Raw genomic sequence first — 23,279 nt, 5'->3', positions numbered from 1 at the left:
TTTTGTTGAGCAGATAAAAGCTAGATTGTATCACCCTTATTGAACAGGCCCTGCAGGTGCTATGAACAACTTGCATAACCACTCATGGCCTCCCTGATGGACCTCAAACATGAGTTCATCATCTTGGTATCCCTGTGTGATCATTATGTTGATTGAACAGGACGAAAAAGTGACTATTTTGTCTCTGCATTTGACCATCATATTCATCAAGTCGCATGATGCGTTCTTTGAATTTATGTTTATTTGCTTGGGTTCAGTTTCATGTGAGGCCCTGGAATTGAAATATATATATATTTCCATTTTTAGATGATAAACTGTTTCCATCCCACAAAACTCTGTTTCTGGTCATAATCACATGACCCTATTTAATGTTTTCCACTCCCTCAAACAGCTTGTCTTAATATGAGGGGTTGAGCATGGTCAATTACTTCTTTCTCACTTTATGATATACTTCTTAGTATTCTTACCCCTGTTATGCTTTCCCTGGTTCCTCTAAAGCTAAAAGGAGGGGGTGGAGGGGGGTGACAAATCAAATTCATAACAATTATCAACTGATAACTTTTTTAATAATTTGGTGGAAATGTCTAATGGGTGTGTCCATGGTCCACTCTGAGATACTCATGCTGAAAATCTCTAATCATATTGTTTACATTATGGGTTGTGTGGTAGTTACATGATCTGTTGTCAATCAGAGACTTAGGAGTGAAGGGGTAGAGTTTAGCCTGTCAATCAGGTCACAGCTTGATGACCTCATTTGGAGACCCTAAGGAGATAAATAGCTCATTGGAGGAGGGACACACCCTCACTCCCTGAGAGATTCTCTCCTGACAAGACACAGAGCTACAGAAGAGCTTTGGAGCCAGAGGAGCCACGTGGAGTCCCCTGCCAGTGCCTAAATGCTCCCATCACAACTGGATCCACAAGACCTTCCACCCACTGGCCTGTGATCTTCCTGCATGAAGAGTCATTACATGTGTTTTGTCAGTCTGAATATGACTTTATAGATTGGTATCAGACATATGGGCTAATATTGGACTTATCGACTTGATCTGGACTAGGTTGGAATGTCTGATCAATGTTCAATTGCTATTGTATATAAAGCTCTTTCTTATATGCATATGAGTGCCTATGAATTTTGTTTGTCTAGTCTACCTACACTAACATGGGCCATGTTTACAACTATAATACGCTGCTAATTGCAATCCAGTAATTTATCCCTCCATGAAATTTTTGATAGGACTCAAATTCTTTCCCCAGAAGTACTTGTGGGTTTGGATTGAAAGAAAGTTTGGGCTGACTCCTTTTTATGCAGCTCATATACAATTAATAAAAACTTCTTACCTTCATGCTTACCATTATTTAGTGTTTAATGATTGTTTACAATCTATGTTTACTTTGTTGCAAAATTTCCATAAAAGAAAGTTTACATTTAAATTTACTGAAGTTTAGCATGTATAAAAATAAGAAATTTAAAACCCATTGGAAATGGAGATTGGAAAATATGTACTCACCCATTAGAAGATTTTATGTAGACATTATTGCCAATATCTTTGGAAGGTGAATTATTGACCCATACTGCTTTGGACCTCTTGATCTTGATCCAATATAAAATACTGAAAGAAGCCCATATTTTCTTCTAGTTATTTTTATAATTTGATAAAATGTATTTCTAGTGTACATACGCCATGAATGCCATAAACATGATAGCTTTTACTAACTACTATTTAGAATATGTACTAAGTAGAGATAACATCATTTTTGAGTTGAAGATCTCAATTCATTGAATAATTTAATAACTAGTATGTTTTTAGTATGGATTAACCTTGTTTTAGTTCTTTTCACTGAAAAGTAATTAACACATGATGATATGTCCATTTAAAAATATTTATTCTATAAAAATTATAAACTATAGGCAGAGATAAGAATTTTAAAAGCAAGGTGTCAGTTTGATGTTTAAGATGAACTTGACCTATTGCTTCATATGTATACAAATATTATAAAACACAAAGGAATATAGAAAAACATTTGACACCTTCAGCCTGATGCTCACAAAAAATATTCAATATACATGGATTGCTATAAGATAAGCAAAGCAGCATTAAAAGAAATACAACCAAGATTCACCAAAGACATTGAGTGATATTTCAGCTTGCTTAATTTGGACATAGCATCAGGAAAGACCCACTATTAGAAAAGACTATCGTAGTTGGTAAAATAGATGATCAAGGAAAATTAAAAGAAAAAACGCTTAATGAGAAATTAATGCAATTACTGCAGCAATGGGCTCAAATACACTAAGGATCATGAGGACAGTGCAGCACCAAACCATATTGGGTCATCAGAAAGTTTGGTATGAGCTGGAGGATCTCAGGGTCAACTAAACAATGACTGGTTTAAAATGTTTAAATTCAAACTACCAAAAACCAAACCAATTCTTTCTCTCTCTCTCTTTTTTTTTTTTTTTTTTACGAACGGATTTTTCTAGCATAAGGAAGTTTGTTGCTGTGTGCTTGCAAATGATTTTGACTCACAGTCACCTTCGAGGAGAGAATAGGAATATCTCACGGGATTTCTTAGGGTGAAATATTTATGGGAGCACATCAGCGCGTCTTTACTTCTTGGCTGGAGAGGGTGAACATAGAACCTTTGAGTTAGTGGCGCAGAGTTTGAATCAATTGTGCTACCAGAGCTTTTGGAGTAGCAAAAGGAGATGAGTTTCGCCATATTAGTGCTGTAATTCTTAGGAACATTTTATGTTATGGAAAATAGTTTTATCTACTCTTGGAGGTTAAATCACGTAAAAATATAAAATAATAAAAGGAAATTGCTCTCACTCACTCCTTGCCTTCTCATAGATGTCCCAGTTCAGCTGGGAGGTAAGGAGTCACTTAAACTCCGAATATTAAAGTGAAAAAAAAAAAAAGGAAAACTGTTGGAGAATGAAAAAATGAAAGCTTATTTGTTCTATAACGCCTTAATTTCACTATGTTGGTAATGACCATGCTGTTATGATTTATTTTTGTTATTGTGTTAGGAATGGTCATGATCCACCTTTGCTGAATATTCATGTTATAAGTACACTCCCATGGTAGTTATAAGTAAGTTATAAGCAGACTGGCATGAAGTAGAGTAGCACAATAGTGATTCATATAAGCATGAAGTCATTTCAATAGGAACAAGTGACTGAAAAGATGTTGTGAAAAGTATGCATATAGATTAACTATAAATTAATCTTTGGTTCAATGTGTCTAAGCATAACTGAACTCACCTTCAAATCTACAGAATAAATAGCCTGGGAATAAGTGGGTACTGGTTAACTTTGTTTGAATCTGAATTATTAATTTAGGAGAGAGATAAATTGTTGCTTAAAGGAAAATATCAGCATCGTCAATAAATAAAGCATATTCAGTCATTGTCAGAAAAAGGATTTATCGCTTTTGTTAGCCTGATGGCATAGAAACTGAAACCATATAAATGATTTGCAGATGGTAGATGTACTTTCATCTCTTACTTTAGTTATCTGAAATGTTGTGTAAGAACATATCTGTGTAAGATGGACATGCTTAGTTAGGTTAATCATTTAAGAGGCCCCTATAACTAGCCCACTGCCTTATTTGTCCATTCTGATCATGTAATTTTATTTTATCATTTTAAAATTCAGAACCTTGATGTTATAGTTATAACGAAACCAAATTCCTTGCTATCGAGTAGAACTGTCCCCATGAATTCCTGAGACTGTAACTCTTTTAGAGGCGATTGGGGGGAAATTATGAGCATTCGAAAAGGCTACTGTGATACTTGGGTTTTTTTCTCTTGGCTGGGCAAGTATTCTAATGATTTGTCAAATAATACTTAATATTTTTAAAGGAAAAGATCATTTTATTGGGGGTTCTTACTGTTCTTATAACCATTCATACATCAATTGTATCAAGAATATTTTTACATATGTTACCATCACTGTTTTCTAGAGATTTATTTTCTATTGAGTCCTTGATATCAGCTCCTCTTTTTTTCCTCCCTTCTCCCCTCACCCTCAGGACCTCATGATAAATTATTATTATTGTCTTATGTTACATGAACCGCAGTCTTCCTTCCCCCTGAAGGGAGGGTGTGTGTAGTTATGTGTTGTTTGTCCCCCTGAAGGGAGGGTGTGTGTAGTTATGTGTCCATCATCTGAAATGGTTCTCCCTTCCTTCCTTCTTCTCCCTACCTTCACCCTACCCTTTTGGTATCACTACTTCCATTTCTGTTCTTAGATTCCATGTGTCATGAGCTCCTATCTCTTATCTGTACCTGAACACATGTTCCAGTCTAGCCCACAGTGGAAGGCAGTCCTGGGATCATGATAGTGGGGAGTGAGGAAGCATCGAGGACCAGAGAAATATTGTGTGTTTCATTGGTGCTTGACTGCACCCTGATTGAATCATCATTTCCTTGAGATCCCTCTATGAGGTGATGTGCCATTGTTGACAGATGGGCTTTGGGTCTCTGCTTTGACCACCCTCATTCTCAACAATATGGCTTTTTGTTTATTTTGGGGGTCTTCTGTATGCCTGTTACCCAGTCCCAGCATCACCTCATGATTGCACAGCCTGGTGCAACCCACGTGGGCTAGTTGCTTCTCTGCCAAGATGGCTGCTTGTTGAACTTCAAGCCTTTAAGACCCCAGTCACTATATCTTTTGATAGCCTGGCACTACCTGCTTTCTTCACCACATTTGCCTATGCTCCCCTTTTGTCTTCAGAGATTGTGCCAGAGGGTGAGCATCAGAGAAGACCATTCCCTTATGAGAAGACGATGCCCACCAGAATACCAGGTTGTTAGAACAAAGTGTTCTTGCACTAGGGGAGGGCATGAGCAGAGGCCCAGAATCCATCCACAACCTCAGTGTATTAGAGCATAAATGTATGTATATAGACCATTATCTCTATTTTTATGAACTAATGTATCTACATATGTACACACCTAACTTATACCTCTATCCATACCTTTGCTGCCTAGATCATCCCTCTGTTTCCCTTTCCCTTCCTCCTGCCTCACCATCATGCTTGCCCCACTTCTGCCTCTTAGTAATTATTCTCAGCTAGACTGCTTTTGATCCAATACCCCTAGGATCTCTACGTCCTCCTTTTCCGTGATTTTAATTCCCTAGTTGTTCCCCTGTCTTTTTCATTGTTTGCTCACCACTCCCTTCTCCTACTCCTTCTCCTCCAGGACTGTCAGTCTGTTGCTTGCTCCTCAATCTTGCTTTTCATGGCTGTCTTATATAAGAAGACAACCCAACAATAACAGAAATTGGAAAAAGAAAACAAAAGATTGATGCCCACAAAAACAGACAAAGTAAAAAAAATCCTTAATTCCAGGTCTGTCTGCTGACCTTTATGACTATGTCCCCACTGATAGTGGGGGAATTCTGGGAGCTTCCCCTCCTAGTTTGAAGTTTGTTTTGGGGACTCTTCAGGAGTTTTGTGGCTTGGCTTTGCTTCTATTTATTACTGGTCTGCTACGCTCCCTTCTTGCTTTGCCCTGCTATTGGGGGTTCAGATTGGACTAACTCCTCACCATGTGTCCCCAGTATCGTCCTCTGTCACTGTATTCTCCAGTGAGGACAGCCTGTCTTGAACTATTGTCGGCCTTACCATCCTCTCTGTGCCTTAGCAAGTCCATGCAGGGACCTCTGGGCTTGGTGTGCCTACATGGGGTCTAGACTATCCTTTTATTCTTTTCCTCTTGGTTTGCTAATCAACACTTAGTGGTCATTGATATTTGGGATTTCTTGGGTATACAATTTGACAAACATAATAGGAAGAATTAAAACTTTTTTACATGGTAGTTATTAAAATAATCATTATTTTATTGTTTACAATATCTTACATGCTCCTTTTAAAGGTAGAGGAATGACCTACTAGAGGAAGACACTTATGTGACTTTGATCACTTTAATATTATAATTCTTCTGCTTTATAACTTACTTTTCATATGTTATATTGGGTAGCCTGTTAAGCAATAAAATAATGGAAGGTATACGCAAGTTTTAATAAATACTCTAAACTTGCATTTTTTATAGAGAAGTTGAATTCAACTTTAAAATATGGCTTAATTAGATCATAGATATAGTGAAATATGAAAGACTAAATAAAAAAGGTCTTCTATAATGAGTTTTGTGTTATATTATAAAGCAGTAATGTTCAATGAAGGGCATCATTTTCCTGGAATAAAGGTTTACATGTTTCTAATAGACATTAAAAATATAAATGGAGTTATCCCCCCCCCAAAAAAAACCCATGTTTCATTTTCTGTGGTATGATCACACTTTACAAATATTAACTGGCAGACAATCTTTGCTGCGTTTAAGAGGGACTTTGGCAAGCAAAAATAAAATAATCTGAAACATTCTACATGTGTCCTAAAGAGTTTTCTAAAAGGGTACATTTTGAAGAAATGGGACCTAGAAGCAGAGATGAAGCATTTGAACATTAGAGTTTGAAGATTTAAGATTGCTGCTAGGAATGTGGACCTCCTTACTAGGGCAGATCCTCGGGATGGGAGGGCCGTCAGGAACTGGACTCTGCATCAGGAACCTCAGCATTGCCAACCTTTGCTTATTGTGCTGTTGCTACGCTCCCTCAAGTCCGTTCCGCTCTATGCTCACACGTCCTCCTATTGTTGAAACTATTGCTGCAGCCCCAGTGTCAATCTCGCTCCCTAAGGGTCTTCCCCTCATTTTTCTGCCCCTCAACCAAACATGGTGTCCTTCTCCAGGGACTGGCCTCTCCTGACAACATGTCCAAAGTATGTAAGACAAAGTCTTGCCATCTTTGCCTCTAAGGAGCATTCGGGCCCTTACTTCTTCCAAGACAGATAATTTTGTTCCAATAGCAGTCCAAGGTACTTTCACATTCTTTCCCAGCACCACAAGTCAAATGCATTGTTTCTTGTTCATTCTTCTTTATTTAATGTCTAACTTTCCTATGCATATGAGGCAATAGAAAATACCATGGCTTGGGTCCCAAGCATCTAGTCCTCAAAGGAACATCTTTGGTTTTCAATACCCCAAAGAGTTATTGTGCAGCATCTGTGCCTAATGCAATATGTCATTTGATCTCTTGATTGCTTTTTCCAGGAAGATTGATTGTGGACCCAAGCGAGACAAAATCCCTGACAACTTCAATCTTTTATCCATTTCTCATGATGTTCCCTATTGGCCTAGTTGTGTGGATTCTGGTCTTCTTGACATTGGGTAATCCATCCATGCTGAAGGATACAATCTTTGATCTTCATCAACGTGCCCTTCAATTCCTCCGCACTTTTAGCAGAGGAGATTGTGTCATCTTCAGATCACAGGTGGGTAAAAAGCCTTCCTTCAATCTGACACCACATTATTCTTCATAAAATGGAGGAATATGCCCATATGCTTGATAATGTAGAGGGTCAGTAAAAAAGGAGAAAATTTTCAGCAAGAGGAACTGACAAAGTGAGTGGCGGCAACCATGGACTCAATCAGAGTAACAAATGTGAAGATAGCATATCAAAAACAAATTCACTGCCATTGAATTTGTTCTGATTCTTTAGGACCCTATAGAATAGAGTAGACCTTTTGGGATACCAAGACTGTAACATTTTATGGAACCGGGCCGCTTCATCTTTCTTCTGTACAGGGACTAGTAAGTCTGAACTGTTGACCTTGAAGCTAGGGGCTAAATTTGTGCACAACCACGTTTCATGTAGTTGTTACATAATTTCCTGTAGGGGTGGAAGGTAGCCTGTCTACCAAATTCACAGGCAGATGGTGCCTCCTTGTGATAGTGACCTCCTCCAAAGGAACCTCCCCCTGCTGGTGATCCACTCAGAGACCTGCCCCCAGGCCTGTGATGCTCCCACCGCCATGTGATCCACAAGACTTTTCATCCACTGCCCTGTGATATTCCTGCATTTTGCATCATTGCTCGTGGCTGTGTGAGTCTGAAGAGGAATGTATGGACTAGTATCAGACTTAGGAACTTGATCTAGACTGGATTTGGATGTTTTCCTGATATAGAAATACTTCTTGATATAAAGTTCATTATTACACCTATATGAGTGTCTCTGGATTTGTTTCCTAGTCAACCCGGCCTAATACAGTTAGGCTAGGTAATGTTTTGTTCTGGTGTACATAAGGCGTCTATGATTCAGAAAAGCAGCATTAATGGCATGATGTAAGAGATTCAATTCACTCTTACAGACATGGCACAGAAATAGAGGTTAAGGCACTGCAGTGGAGGATCTAAGCCTTTGGTATCAGGAAAGTCTCAGGGACAGCGGCAAAGATGCTTCACTGAGGGTCAGGTAGGATGGTGTGGAACGTGTGGGTTGCATTCATCTCTTCCTAATATCTAGGCACTCTTTAAAGCATCTAGGATTTAGATTCATTTTCAATAAAAAGAAGCTATAGGATCCTGGAATTGATTGGAATTATATTGGCACTTTGATGGTTGCTAGACTAACGATATTCACAAATTCTTTTCTAATGCTCTCAGATAAAACTGGAGTCTAACTTATTTGCCCTTGAATTTATGCTGGACTAGCTCCCTGCTTCGGCAATGGAATATTATAAAGTTAATAATATGTCAGCTCTGTGCGTAGCCTTTCTGAGGCCTGTCAACTTCTACCTTGTTGAAGCCTAGAACTCCATGCAAGAGCATCTGACCAGTTTGCTAAAGGGATGCATAGATGCTATGAGAAACAGATGCTCACACATGTGACTGAGTGTTCTTCTAAAATTTGGATCCTCCCATTCTAACTTAAATAGATGCCCAACATGGAATGCATCACAAAAAAATCCATACAATTGAGCTCTACCCGAGTTTCTGAACTATTAAAATTATCAGCAGAAATTTAAGTCATTAAGTTCTGGGGTGGTTTCACCTGCAGCATCAGGTAAATGAAACTGCTAAATTGAAAGGCAAAATTACGTATTTTTCTGAAAATAAATGCATAAGTGTATTTTTATAAATATTACAAACTTTGAATAAAGAAATATGTATTTGGAGAGCTGGTGGTGCTGTGAAGTAGACATCATGTTGCTAACTACAGTTTCTGGTTCAAATTCACCAGTCACTCTGTGGGCAAAAGAAGAGGCAATCTACTCCCATATAGGGTTACAGTCCCAGAAACTCTATAAAGGGTAGCAATGAGGTAGTATGGACTTGAGAGTGGGTTTATGACCACATTGAATATGCAATTTTGTTTTTTAATTTTATTTTCATGTGTCAAGAAAGCATTTTATGTCATGCATTAAGTAAAATCATTCTCTTTAATATAATGTTTCCAATTAGATTCACTTAATTCTCCCCATCCTATACCTCTTGCCTAAGTTCCTTATCTATTAGGCTATGGCTAATCTGAATGTCCTAGGGCACTTGAGCTATCAACTCAAGGAATTCTCAAAAGTAAGGTTCTACAGAACATCTTCAATAAATGTGTAAAATACTCCATGTTGTACTGTATTCAAAACAAAAAACAAATGCATTACCATCCAGACCATGCCGACTCATAGCAACTCGAAAGGATGGGGCAACATGGCCTCTGAGTTTCTGAGCCTCTTTATGAGAGTAGAAAGCCCTACCTTTATCCCATGGAGCTGCTGGTGTTTTCAACTGTGGCTCTTCGTGTAACCATTACACCACCAGGGCTCCCTACTTCACATCAGTTAACACTAAATATCATCATTAAATAAGGTCCTGTGATGGTACAAAGGATGGTGTTATTGTGTTTTAATCAAGAATCATGATTTCTCCATTTCCAACAATTTTCACCTTCTAATACATTTTCTGTTTTTCATATCCTTTGGCTCAGCATGAAATGTTTTATGTTCACCACAACCAATTTTATGTTAAACATAAAGAAAATGATAACATTACAAACATTACACTTTTTTACTAAATGATTTTTTTCTATTAAAATCATTCCATTTTCCCAACAAAGAAATGCTAAAAATGTCTAAAATACCACAGGTATATGATCTTTACCCAAGAGACAAGTTTAAGTACGAAATGGCTATCTTAATTTTATAGGAGAACAGATCATCAAAGGGGGACTGTCTGGGGCTGTCCTATCAGGGCATGATTCATTTATTCATTCTGGAATTAGGAAGCTCACAATGTGAAAGAAAGAGCATTCATTTAAAATTCTATTTTATTCCTGATACCTCATTTTCCTTTTTTCTTGGGATAGCAGCAGCCTGCTAAAGGAGACTGACTGACATCCGCATCTACTTCCAGTCATGAAAACTGCTACGCACAAACAGGTAAAAATGCCCCAGCAACCAAAGTCTACTTCAGAATAGCCTAAAATTCTGAGCAATTTCTTTTATTAGAGTTAAATTTCTCTGTAACACAGAACAAATAGACTCCTATTTCCCAACAGATTCACTTTTATGTTTATTGTTTTATTACTGTCAGTCATCTTCCCCATTTCCTTTTTCTTTAAGAAAGTACACTTCATGTTCACGCACACTGACATTTTCCTTTCAATCTAAATGCTCTTTTATTTTCTTATTAAAAAATAGCACGAACAATTTATTTCACCCTAAGTCTAAAGGCACCTAGAATTATTGTGCCAAGTGTTTGTGAAAAATTCATAGATGCTCATTGGCAAAATACCTTCTATTTGTTCCCTCTCAGTTTACATCAAAAAGGAAATTTCATAACCACATGATGCTCAGAAAAATAAAATGGCTCTACATCCTAAAGAAAAGATATTATTTTCAAAATTAGCTTTAATTTGTGCATTTATTATAAAGGTTCACAAAATGGCAAAAAAGTAGAAATAAAAATAGTTTTTTATAAAAAGAAACATAAAACATCAACTTTGTAAGGCATTGAATTGGTAGACTCAAAGGGAAGGGAGGGTCAAGCAAACCTTATATTATTTCAAAATGTGGATTGAGAAACCCCCTCCCCGACAAATCTTGAACCCTAAGGTGGATAAAAGGTGTGTGTGGGGTGGGCGGGCTATATAAACACCAACAAGTGAACTGCTGAAATTGTTAAGTATAAACAACACAATTGCGTTCTGACAAAGGGGTAGCTTCATGTTCCAGAAATGTGAGCTTCTTGATAGTCCCCCAAATGGCCATTGTGGTCATAAAGATGTAAGGAAACACTTTCTTATGGAGTATCAACCTATATTCTAAGAGCTCCATAATTCTGGGATGAGGCATGTCCCCCAGTTTTAGGCAGGATTTCTTGAACAGCTTATTCCCCTTGTGCTATTACAAATTCGAAAGTATGCTTATCAATATTATTGAAAATGGAGGTAAAGAAAAGATTTCCTTCTCCCAGACGTGTTCTCTGAGATAATATTTTCTGGCCAGTCACTTCTGACAGTTTGAAATTTAGGTTTGGTTTCCAGCTAAAAACCAACAAAATACACTCCAGAAATAAAACAATAAACAATATTTTGATATATATATATATAAACTGGTGATTCTTGTGATGTGAATATATAAAAGCTATGCATTGTTAGACTTTAAAGTGATGTTTGGTTGAACTAGATCACTTAAAAGCATTAAGTAAAAACAATTCTGAATGAGCCTTACAGGGGCTTATTTTTAGAGTTGACTGAAGTAAAATACATTGACTGTGAAATTTGAAGGAGAATTTTTACTATTAGTTGAATTTAAAAGAAAAAGGACTATCATATAATACTAATGTAACCTTAGGATTTTTTTTATTTTTCCCTTGTGAGAGCAGAAGGATGGTGCTTGTAAAAAGTATATTAAGATAATTAGTATGAACTGGACTCTCCCAGTGAAACAAGGACATAGGGCCAGCTTGCCTAATGCAATTCCTAAGAAATACAAAATGTCAGCATCTCTAATCTTCCTATAGAATTGATCAGAATAATTTTTCAAAAGGTACACTGTATCTTGGACAAAATTATAAATTAATTTTAGTAATTTATATAATTATAATGTATGTATCAATAAAATAGACTTTCAAAATAAAACAATATAATCCAAGAAAATATAAAAGTATGTTCATCCGCTGTCCCCACATAATAGTTGTATAGTCCCAATAAAAGAAACAAAAACAAATCAACTGCCATTTTGTCAATTTTGATAATATAGTCATACTATAATACAGAATAGAACTTCCCCCATAAAATTACCAAAGCTGTACATTTTTCTAGAAGCAGACTGTCCCCATCTTTCTCCTATGGTGTGGTATGTAGTTTTGAACTGCAGACGTTCTGGTTAGCAGCAAAGTACTTTAACCATATCAGCACCAGAATCGTCTCAATATTACTTGCTAAAAGTTGTTTTGGAATGTATCGATGTGCGTGCGTATATGTGTGTGGCAGGGTGTGTGTGTGTGTGTGTGTGTGTGTGTGTGTGTGGCAGGGGGTGTTTTCCATTTTACAGATGAAGAACGCAAAGAAAAGAAGTTCAAATTCCCACTAAGACTCTGGTAACTGGGTCACACTAGACTGTAGAACACTGAAGAGTTGCTCACCAGAAGTGGGTGGTTCAAATCCACTAGCAGTTTTGTGGGAGAAAGTTGCAAGTTGTAGAAGCCTGCTTTCCTGGTGGTGTAGTGGTTATGTGTTGGCTGCAAGTCACAGGTCTGCACTTTGAAACTATCAGCTGCTGTGTGAGAGAAAGATGTGTTCTCTATGCCCATTAACAGTTCCAGTCTTTGACAGGGGAATCACTACGGGTAGGCATGGATTAGATGGGGGTGTTCTGTTTTCTTTTTTTATTACATTATTTGATGACTAAAGATGTAGCTGATCTTTTTGATTGACTTGCATGCACCTCATTGTTGGATAATGAAGAAGTGGGGGGGAAAGATGCATTCTAAAAGCAATGTGGTCGTAAAATGTTTAACTGTACACTGCCAACAAACATCTCCTCCCCAACACAGACACACACACACAAATTATATTTGTAAAAAGAAATGTAAAGCACAAGATAACACATAAATATGTGAATGCATTACTTGATGCAAACACTAAGAATACAATATAAACCTCTACCCATAAAATTATAACATCTTACTGAGAGCAATAAGAAGACCTAATAAATAGATGACATTCATAAATTGAAATCTTTTAGTCAAAAATTTGTTTTTTATATAATGACTTGTAACCCAAGAAAGATATTTGCAGATGAATTCGTGTCTTTGTTTTTATGGTAAAAAATGAAAACTTGGGGAAGATGGCGACTGAGTAACACATACCAGAGGTATTCTGCAGAAATCAGCCCAGGAGACTTACCAAGAGGGAAATTCAACACTGATAAAGTAGGCACAGATCCACAAGGTTTTGAGGGGTTGGGGGGCTTTTGGCTGACAACAGTGGAGGCCGGCTAGGGTTTGACCATAGCCCTGACACGATCTCAGCCAAAGCCAGGACAATTTGGAGCTGATGCAGGGGCTTAATCTCTACACAGCCACTGTTTGTTGCTGTCTCGGGACAGGGAATTAAACCCTTGCAGCCCCACGAGCAGGGATTGGGACTCAGCTATATTGTTACTTTGGTTTCTCTCTCTTCATTCTATCCCCCCACAGTCTCAGCGGGCTTAGTTTTTTTACTCCTCTTTGTCTCTCACCTGTTCTCTCACACACTGCTGCCAAACTCTAGACCACTCCCCATATCCTAGGGCATTTACACCTGCCGCACACACAGTTAGGTGAGCTTCACCCTATGCAGCGTAGTCCGAAGCTGGGAAAAGCCCTGGCAACCTCCACCAGGGGATATACTCCGTCCAACTTCTTACCATGGAATTCCTGGTGGTGTGGCTTGGGAAGCTCCTATTTTTCCTCTGATGTCATACATGACAACATGAACTTCCTCCAACCTACCTTAGTGCCTCACACAGACTGAGGCAGCTCGGCCACACTTACCAATATCCCAAGATGCTTCAAGAACCTCTGCCCAACCTTCACAGTGATTTAACTAGCCAGAAAATTCTGCCTACCATTCAAGGTACTCTACACAAAATAAGGAAACCTACCAGCCTTCTGGGGCACTCTCCTTGAGAGTGAAGCCACAAGAGGATGAAGTGGTAGGCTAATTCAGTAGTGAAATTTGCTGTAAGAAGTTCAAAGAAGCATTCTTATGTCTTCCAACGAGAGCTAATGCTCTTCGACTCCCTAGAAAATGGCACCTGGCTTCTAAAAAAACAATGCAATACAAACAGCAATCAGATCCAATGACCTCAATGGAAAAAAACAACAACAGGAGAATCAAAAGGCAATGGCAGAAGAAGTCCTGAACCTAATGACATGCATAGAAGAAGCAGACATTGAGCTGCCACAGAAAGAAATTTTCAGAATGTTGTTTGGAGGCATACAGGATATTAGGGAAACAATCCTGGAAAAGTATGAAATGCTAGAGGAGATAAAGGCCAAGCACCAAGGGAAATAAAGGAGCGTAGGGAGAGATAACAAAAAAACAGTAGCAGAAACACGGAACTCGAGAATAGACTGGATGAAGCAGAGAACCGCACCATTGACTTGGAGGACAGCCAAGCAGGCTTTAACAAATGTGAACAAACACCTAATAAGATCATCAGAGAAGCTTAAGAAAGCTTAAGAACTGTGTCTGATGCTATGAAGAGAAACAACATTAGAATCATGGGATTACTAGAGGAAGAAACAACAAAGAAATCATTTGCAACAATAGTAAGAGAATTATTGGAGGAAAGCTTCCCCAGCTTAATGAATGAAAACCAGGCAACCAATCAGCAGACTGAAAGAACACCAACTAGACTGAATCCCAAGGAGAAGTCACCAAGGCACTAACAGTTAAACTTTGAGGAAAAGGACAAAATCATGAAAGCAGCAAAGGAAAAACAAGCAATCACATATAAAGATTCCCAAATATGGATATGCTCAGACTTATCAGCAGAAACTATGAAGAAGAGGAGAGAGTGGTGTAACATATTCCAAAAATGGAAGAAAAACAACACAATACAACACAAACTCCACCCAGTCAAATTATCGATCAAGACAGATGGAGAAGTAAGAGTCTTACAGACAAGGAAAACTCAAAGAATATGTTAGAAGAAATCCAGTCCTACTAAAGATCCTTGCTGACCCAGTATGGGCAGAAGAACAACACTCATCAAGCATAAATAAGAGAACACCGCATAGAAAAACCTCACCCAGAGGGCAACACAGAGAAAACAGATCCCAAAGTAGCATTGGATTAAGGATGGAAAGAACTAATAAGAAAAGAAGGTAGGAAAAAAAAACAACACAAAAGGAATAAGATGACATCACAGAGTTCACAGATGGAGATAATAACCATGAATATCAATGGCCTGAACTCAGGCATTAAAAACTGTGGCTACCAGACTAGCTTAGAAAACACAATCCATCCATCTGCTGCCTACAGGAGACACATCTCAGTGCTACCAACAAAAATAGGGTGCTAATCAAAGGCTGGAGAAAGATAAACCAAGCAAAGAGCAGGCTTTGCAATCCTAATCTCAGATAAAATTGACTTCAAAGTTCAAACCATAAAAAGAGATAAGGAGAGACACTATGTAATGCTCAAGGGAACAGTAGACAAAGAACCACTAAGCATTGTAAACATATAATCTCTGAATGAGAGACCCGCTGAATATGTCAACAAACACTCCAAAAGATGAAATAAAGAAATCACAGCCTCAATAATTATAATGGGTGACTTCAATACACCACTCTCTGAGAAAGATAGATCACATGGAAAGAAACTCAATAAGGAGACTAGAGATCTAAACACTACAATTAGATAATTGATCTGATAGATATTTACAGTACAAATAAATTCACATTATTTTCAAGTGTTTATGGCACATATTCGAAGACAGACCACATGCTGGGGCATAAAATGAATCTACATAAATTTAAGCACATTGATATCATCCAGATCTCTCTATCTGACCACTGTGCCATAGGCTGGAAATCAACAAAAGGAAGATGAAGAAAACAATTGGAGGATGAATTTTGCAAAAGGAGTGTGCATTGGCACATATCAGAGATGAAATTGGGAAATTTCTAGAAAATAATGAGAATGAGAACATGACGCATCAAAACGTATGGGACGCGCCAAGGCAGTTATCAGAGTAAGCTTCATAGCAATACATTCACACCTGAACATGGAAGTGAGACTCATGATTGATATGATGGCACAAAATTTACAAACAGAGCAGAGTCAGCAGGGCAATCCCACTAATAGAAAAGGAAGAGATATAATAAAAAATCAGACCTGAGATTTAGGAGAGGGAAAATAAGAAAACTATGGAAAATATTAATGCTGCTGAGATAATTTATTATTCCAGCCTGGCCTATATACACGAGTGAGATTAATTGAAGGGCAGAGAGATCGTGGTTCAGTGAGCCTCACCTTTCTTGTCTCTCGCTCTTTAATCTTTGGACCAGTGTGCAGCTGCCTTGCTTGGTCTGTGCCTCAATTTAAAGGGCACACTACCTGTGAGACGCCTAACCTGTGGACTGTGTCACGGTAAGTTGTGGTCCCTTTAAGACCACTCGAATAAAATTTACATCTCTGGAGCTGAGGACTGACAGTTGGCGACCTGGCTGACAGTTGGTGACCTGCCTTGCTGTTTGCTGCCTGTGCTGGGATAGCCTAGTTCTTTCTCTCTACAGAGGACTGCCTGACAACCCTCAAGACTTGAAGTACTGCTAGTGTTTCACAACTCTCTCATAGGAGTGAGACACACTGAGAAATTTGTACTGCTTTATAATTTAACTGTTCATTTCTTGTATTATATAACAATCTCTTTATAACTTAGCTGTTAATTTCTTTTATTATATATCTATCTGTTTATAATTTCACTGTTTATTTCTTGTGTTATATCTCTATCTTTATAAATATATATCTATATCTATCTATAGATATATATTTATAAATATATACTTTATTCGCAAGCTAGTTTTATCTCTCTAGATAACCCTGTCTAATCAACAGACCACTGGCAAACCTAACCAAAGAAAGGAGGGAACAAATTTCAATTGCAAAAATGAGGGATGAAAGAGGGGACATTACAACAGACTCTAGTGAAACCAAAAGGATAATTATACAGTACTACCAAGGATTGTACTCCAATGAATTCAACAACTTGGAAGACATGGACAAATTCTTGGAAAATCAATCCCTCCCTAGACTATCCCCAAAGGACGTCAAGAATCTCAACAGACCCATAGAAATGGAAGAAAAAGACAAGGTTATCAAGGGATTAGCAACAACAAAAAAAATCCCCTGGACCAGGTGGCTTCTCAGGAGAATTCTACCAAGCATTCAGGGAAGAACTAACACCAATCCTTCACAAACACTTCCAAAATATAGAAATAGACGGCAAACTCCTGAACTCCTTCTATGAAGGTAGTATAACTCTGATACCAAAACTGGGCAAGGATCCCACAAAAATTGAGAACTACAGACCAATATCCCTAATGAACATTGACGCAAAAATCCTTAACAAAATACTGGCCAATAGAATACAAAAGTATATAAAACAAAATATTCACCACGACCAAGTGGGATTAATACTGGGATGCAGGGATGGTTCAATATATGAAAGACCATTAGCATCATTCACCACGTTGACATGAAAAACTATAAGAACCACATGATAATATCGATAAATGCAGAAAAAGCATTCCATAACATCCAACACCAATTGTTTTAAGACACTCAAGAAGATTGGAATGAAAGGAAAATTCCTCAAGACAATACAAGCTATATATGAAAAACCAACAGCCAGCATGGTTGTCAATGTAGAAACGACTAACACAACCCCACTGAAAAAGAAGACCAGACAAGGATGCCCTTTTTCCCCACTTTTATTTAATATACTGGATGTTTTAGCTAACAACATAAGGCAAAGAAATGGCATTAAAGGTATTCATCTGGGGAAAGAAGAGATGAAATTATAATTTTTTGCTGATGATATGATTTTGTATATGGAAAATCACAAAATCTCCATAAGTTGAGTAGTGGAGCAATAGAAGAGTTTGGCAGAGTGGCAGGATACAAGATCAACAAAAAGAAGACCATCAAACTGCTATACACATCAGATAAGACCACAGAAGAGGAGATAAAAAAGGTGGTACCCTTTATAATAACCAAGCACAATTTGAAATATCTAGAGATATACCTGACTAAAAGAACAAAAGATCTATGAGGAAAACTATAGAACACTATTACAAGAAATGAAGAGTGACCACAATAAATAGAAGAATATCCCATGTTCGTGGATTGGAAGACACAATATAGCCAAGATGTGAGTTCTGCCGAAGGCACTACATAAGTTTAATACAATGCTGATATAATTACTCTCATCTTTCTTCAAAGAAATGGAAAAACTGATTACCAACTTCATATGGAAAGGGAAGAAGCCCAGGACACAATGCGGGGGGGGTGGGGGGGGACTTGCTTTATCTGACTTTAGCACATATTATACAGCCACAGTTGTGAAAAACCGCATGGAATTGGTACAATAACAGATACACAAACCAATGGAAAAGAACTGAAAACCAGAAATAAAATCATTAGCTTATAGACAACTGATCTTTGATAAGGGTCCAAAAATATCAAATGGGAAGCAGATGCCCTCTTTAACAAGTGGTGCTGGAAAAAAAAGGATATCTACCTGCAGAAAAATGAAGCAAGACCCTTACCTCATTCTATGCACAAGAATAAACTCAAGGTGGATCACAGACCTTGAAGTAAAACCCCAAACTATTAGGGCATCAATGAGGGAATTGGGACCAACTTGAGAACTTTGGCACAGGAAATACATAGATTATCATAAACAGGAAAGGACACAAACACAGAGGAGGCACACATTGACAATTGGGATATACTGAAGATTAAGCAACTGTGTACATCAAAAGAATTCAAGAGAGTAATAAGAGAGGCCACCGACCGGGAAAATATCTTTAGTAATGACACATCAGACAAAGGCCTTATTACTAAAATCTAAAATACTCTGTTACCTTCCAAAAAGAGAAAAGAAACAAAAAAACTAATTGCCCACTGAGGAGGTAGGCAAAGGACCTGAACAGCAGTTTCACAGGGGCAGAAATCTGGCTAGCCAATAAACATATGAGAAAATGTTCCTGATATTTAGCCATAAGAGAAATGCAAATCAAAACAACAATGAGGTACCACCTAACAAACTCAAAGATAGCCCAATTCAAAAAATCAGAAAGCAACAAGTTTTGAAGGGGCTGTGGGGAGACAGGAACTCTCACCCACTCCTGGTGGACTTGTAGGTATGTACGACCACTATGGATATCAATCTGGTGATATCTAAAACAGATGGAAATCAAGCTACCATATGACCCAGCAATCCCCCTACTGGGCATATACCCAGAAGAGGCAAGAAACAAACCGTGCTCCAATGTTGATCCTGGCACATTTGGAAGGAGTTGGAAACAACCCAAATTTCCATCAACTGAAGAGTGGATTAAAAAACTGTGGCACATGCATACAATGGAATACTGTGAATCGCTAAAAAGCAGTGATGAACATATGAAGCACATCACTGCATGGGAAGAACTGGAGGAAATCATGCTAAACAAAGTAAGCCAAGCACAAAATGACAAGTACAACAAGAGTCCGCTAAGGTAAGCTTAAAAAAAAAAAAAAAAGCAAAAGCAGTATAGGGAAAAAGCTACTGTATACAAACATTCCTGGGGTGAGGACCAGGTATCATAGTAGGGACCAGACCAAATCCAGGGATACATATGGCAGCCAACTAAAAAGAAGGAAGGGAAAGAAAAAACAAAGGGATAGCAGGGGAACAGGGTACTAAGCCACTCAAGAGGAGAGTATATCTCCACAGGGAATGAAGGACCAGACTTCAATCTGGTGCTCCAAGATGTGAATGCAACATGCCAGCATGGAGTAGGAAACCAGTGGAGATGTTTGAGGGGCCGGTCTCAATTTCAACTACGTGGACAGCTCTCCCTTCCACCAGAAGACTTTATTTCAGAGCACAGCACTGAATCTGCAGCTGAGGGAGAGGGACATGTCTGATCAGAGCACATGAAGCAAATGAAGGGGGAGAAAGAGAGAGTGGAGCATATCTTGGTTCACCAAGCCTTGACAATGATATTCCCACTCAGAGCAGACAATCTACAGAGAAGACCATATGGCTGGCCCCCTATGAAACACGACATCCCTCACTGACCCATAGCCCTACAGGGGACAACACTGGAGACACATTATGGGAATTGCACTTGATCTGATCCCACCACACCGAGACAAAACACTAAGGGCATGCAACAGAACAGCAAGGGGAACAGAGCAACGAAGTCCCCAAGAAATATCAAAAATAGACTTTGGGGGCAGGCCTTGGGACCTGATCAGACTCGACTGGAAAACACTCCTAAAGGCCAACAAACAGTCCTTGAAATAACTACAATCTTTTCTGTTTTGTGGCTTTATTTTTGTTTGTCTGTTTTCCATTGGCTTTTTGTTGTTGTTGTTTTATTTTGTTGCTTGGTTTTACTCTGTCTTGTTATTATGCATGTTATAATATCCGTAGGTCTGTCTAAATGAGATAGGCTGGATGAAAAATCTGGAGTAAGGGGGAAAAATGAGGAGCTTATGCCAGGGGCTTACGTGGAGAGCAAATGTTTTGAGACTGATGAGGGTAATGAATGTACAAATGTGCTTTATACAATTGATGTATGTGTGGATTGTGATAAGAGTTGTATGAGCCCCCAATAACATGATTTTAAAAAATCATACATTCACCAATTAATATTTCAAAACCACTAGAAAAGGACAACAAGCTATAAGGCCATCCATTGTGTCTTGCATTGCATAACATCCTGTCAGCTACAAAGGATTTAACAGCTAGTTTTCTGTCCACCACATTACTAGCACGTAAGGAACATTTAGAAAGTGTACTTTGATCATTAATAGTTTAGTCTCATATTTTTGTTATTATTTAACATTATGTGATTAGTTTTTCTCTGTATTACACCATAGCCATCATGAACATATTTTAATAGTGCCAGAAGAATAAATCATATGTAGGTGGGTATATGATATATTTTATATACATATGATAGAAACATTATCTTTAATTTTTTGATGAACTTTTTGCTGCGCCTTCATTTATACTTTGATCTAGTCCTATTTGAGGATATATGGGATTTATGTTACCAGCTTTTATCTTTTTAGAGCGAACATCTTCTGTTCTGAAGATTTCTAAATATAAATTTAATGCTAGAATTATCTGCCAAGCTACCCACGGTGCTTCAATCAACTTGGAAGATATCTTGGTCTCTGGACATTAGTGGTCCCATCGCTATATTAAGATGATTCTTTTCTGAGATGTTATGAGGATAATGATCCCATAGTGGAAATACACATTCCATAAAATGTTCTCTAATGAAGTGCGTGGATCAAATTTTTCCCAGTCTTCATGACCATGCATTATTACAATACTATGCAGAAAGCAGAGGCAGTCCTTCAATTATATTCTATTTTTAAAAAAGACTGTTCTTTTATAATACATAATTCCACAACTCTCTTTCTTATGGATCAATCATCTTTTAACTGGCTAGTTTGCTAATGGTTTGGATATTCCACATTTACTTATTGAAAATGGGTCAATTTTTTACAGATATATTAGATTCATTACATATGTATATAACTTTCAGTAATATTATTAACAAACAGTATTACACTAAAAACGTGTATCTCCTCACAAGCACAATGAAATGCTTCTTTACATCACAATTTACTTTAGCTTTCTTTCATTAAAAATTTCTGATCCTACTTCTGTATAAGTCTCAAGCACCTCTCAAGAGTCAGTTTGTCATACTACGGTGGATTGTGTGTTGTTGTGATGCTGGAAACTATGTCACTGGTATTTCTGATGCCATTTGGGTCATCTAAAGGGAACAGGTTTCAGTGGAGTTTCTAGACTAAGAGCAGACAGCAAAGAAGAATGCGGCTCCTCACTTCAGAGGAAGTAGCCAGTGAAAATATTTTACATAGCTTCAAAACTGAAGGTCTAATGAATGGAAGCAGAGCATTATCAGAGAGAGTGACAGCAAATGCCCCGTTAGATCAGAGGGAACTTGAAATCTGACTGAGGGTGGACTACTTTCTCAGAGTGGAGTCAACTCTGGTGTCCTCAATGCAGTAAAGCCTGTAGGAGAGGGCTTTCAGGATCTTCATTTGCTAATAAATACAATTCAAGGGATGAGGAAACAGCTGCCAAAGTCTGCTAATGATCTGAACTTAAAATGTATGAAGTATAAATTCAAGATAATTCAAAGTGTTCCACAAATGAATGCAATGAATAAAGATTGATATTCTAAGTATCAGTGAGATGAAATGAACTGACATTGTCCATTCTGAATCAGGAAATTATATGATTTCATATGCAAGTAATCACACAATCAAGAGAAATGCCATAGCATCTATAGTCAAAAAGGATATTGCAAAATTCGTATTGAAGTACAATGCTATCTGTGATAAGATTATATACATCTTCAAGGAAATCCAATCAATACAACTACTATTCCAATTTATGCACCAACCACAAAATCTAGTGAAGATTAAATTGAAGAATTCTACCAAAGAGTTCTGTTAGAAAATGATCACACATGCAATAAAGACACATTGATAATCATTGGTAAAAAGAATGCAAACATTGGAAACAAAGAAGCAAGAACAGAAAATATGGACTTAGTGATAGAAATAAAGTGGAGATCGAATGATAGATTTTTTTCAAGACAAACAAAAGCCTTTTTTCAACAATACAAAAGACAGACACATAGACTTGTCCAAATGGAATAGACAGGAATCAAATTGATTGCATCTGTGGGAAGAAAAAGATGCAAGAGCTCTAAAACCAGGTGGGGAACTGACTAGGGACCATACCTCCAATGGCTCATGTTCAAGGTCAGGATAAAGCTGAGAAAAATAAAAGGAAGTCCATGAGAGCTGAAATATATTCTTGAGTATATAACTCCGGCATTTCAAGAATCTCTCAGGAACAGATTTAACACATTGAACACTAATGACAAGACCTAATGAGATGTGGGAGGACATCAAGAGCAGTGCTCATGAAGAAAACCAAAAGTCATTATTAAAAGACTGGAAATAAAGGAAAGATCAAAGTGGGTCTGAAAGTTGCTCTTAACTGTAGAGTAGCTAAAGCAAATAGAAGAAATGATTAATTCAAAGAGCTGACAAGAACAGTTCAAATGGCAGCTCAAGAAAGTGAAACACTGTAATGGAATATGCAAAGACTTCGAG

Source organism: Tenrec ecaudatus, chromosome 11, assembly GCF_050624435.1.
Source record: "Tenrec ecaudatus isolate mTenEca1 chromosome 11, mTenEca1.hap1, whole genome shotgun sequence".
NCBI classification, from domain to species: domain Eukaryota; kingdom Metazoa; phylum Chordata; class Mammalia; order Afrosoricida; family Tenrecidae; genus Tenrec; species Tenrec ecaudatus.
The sequence above is the reverse complement of the archived record's forward strand: the minus strand, read 5'-3'. Positions refer to the sequence as shown.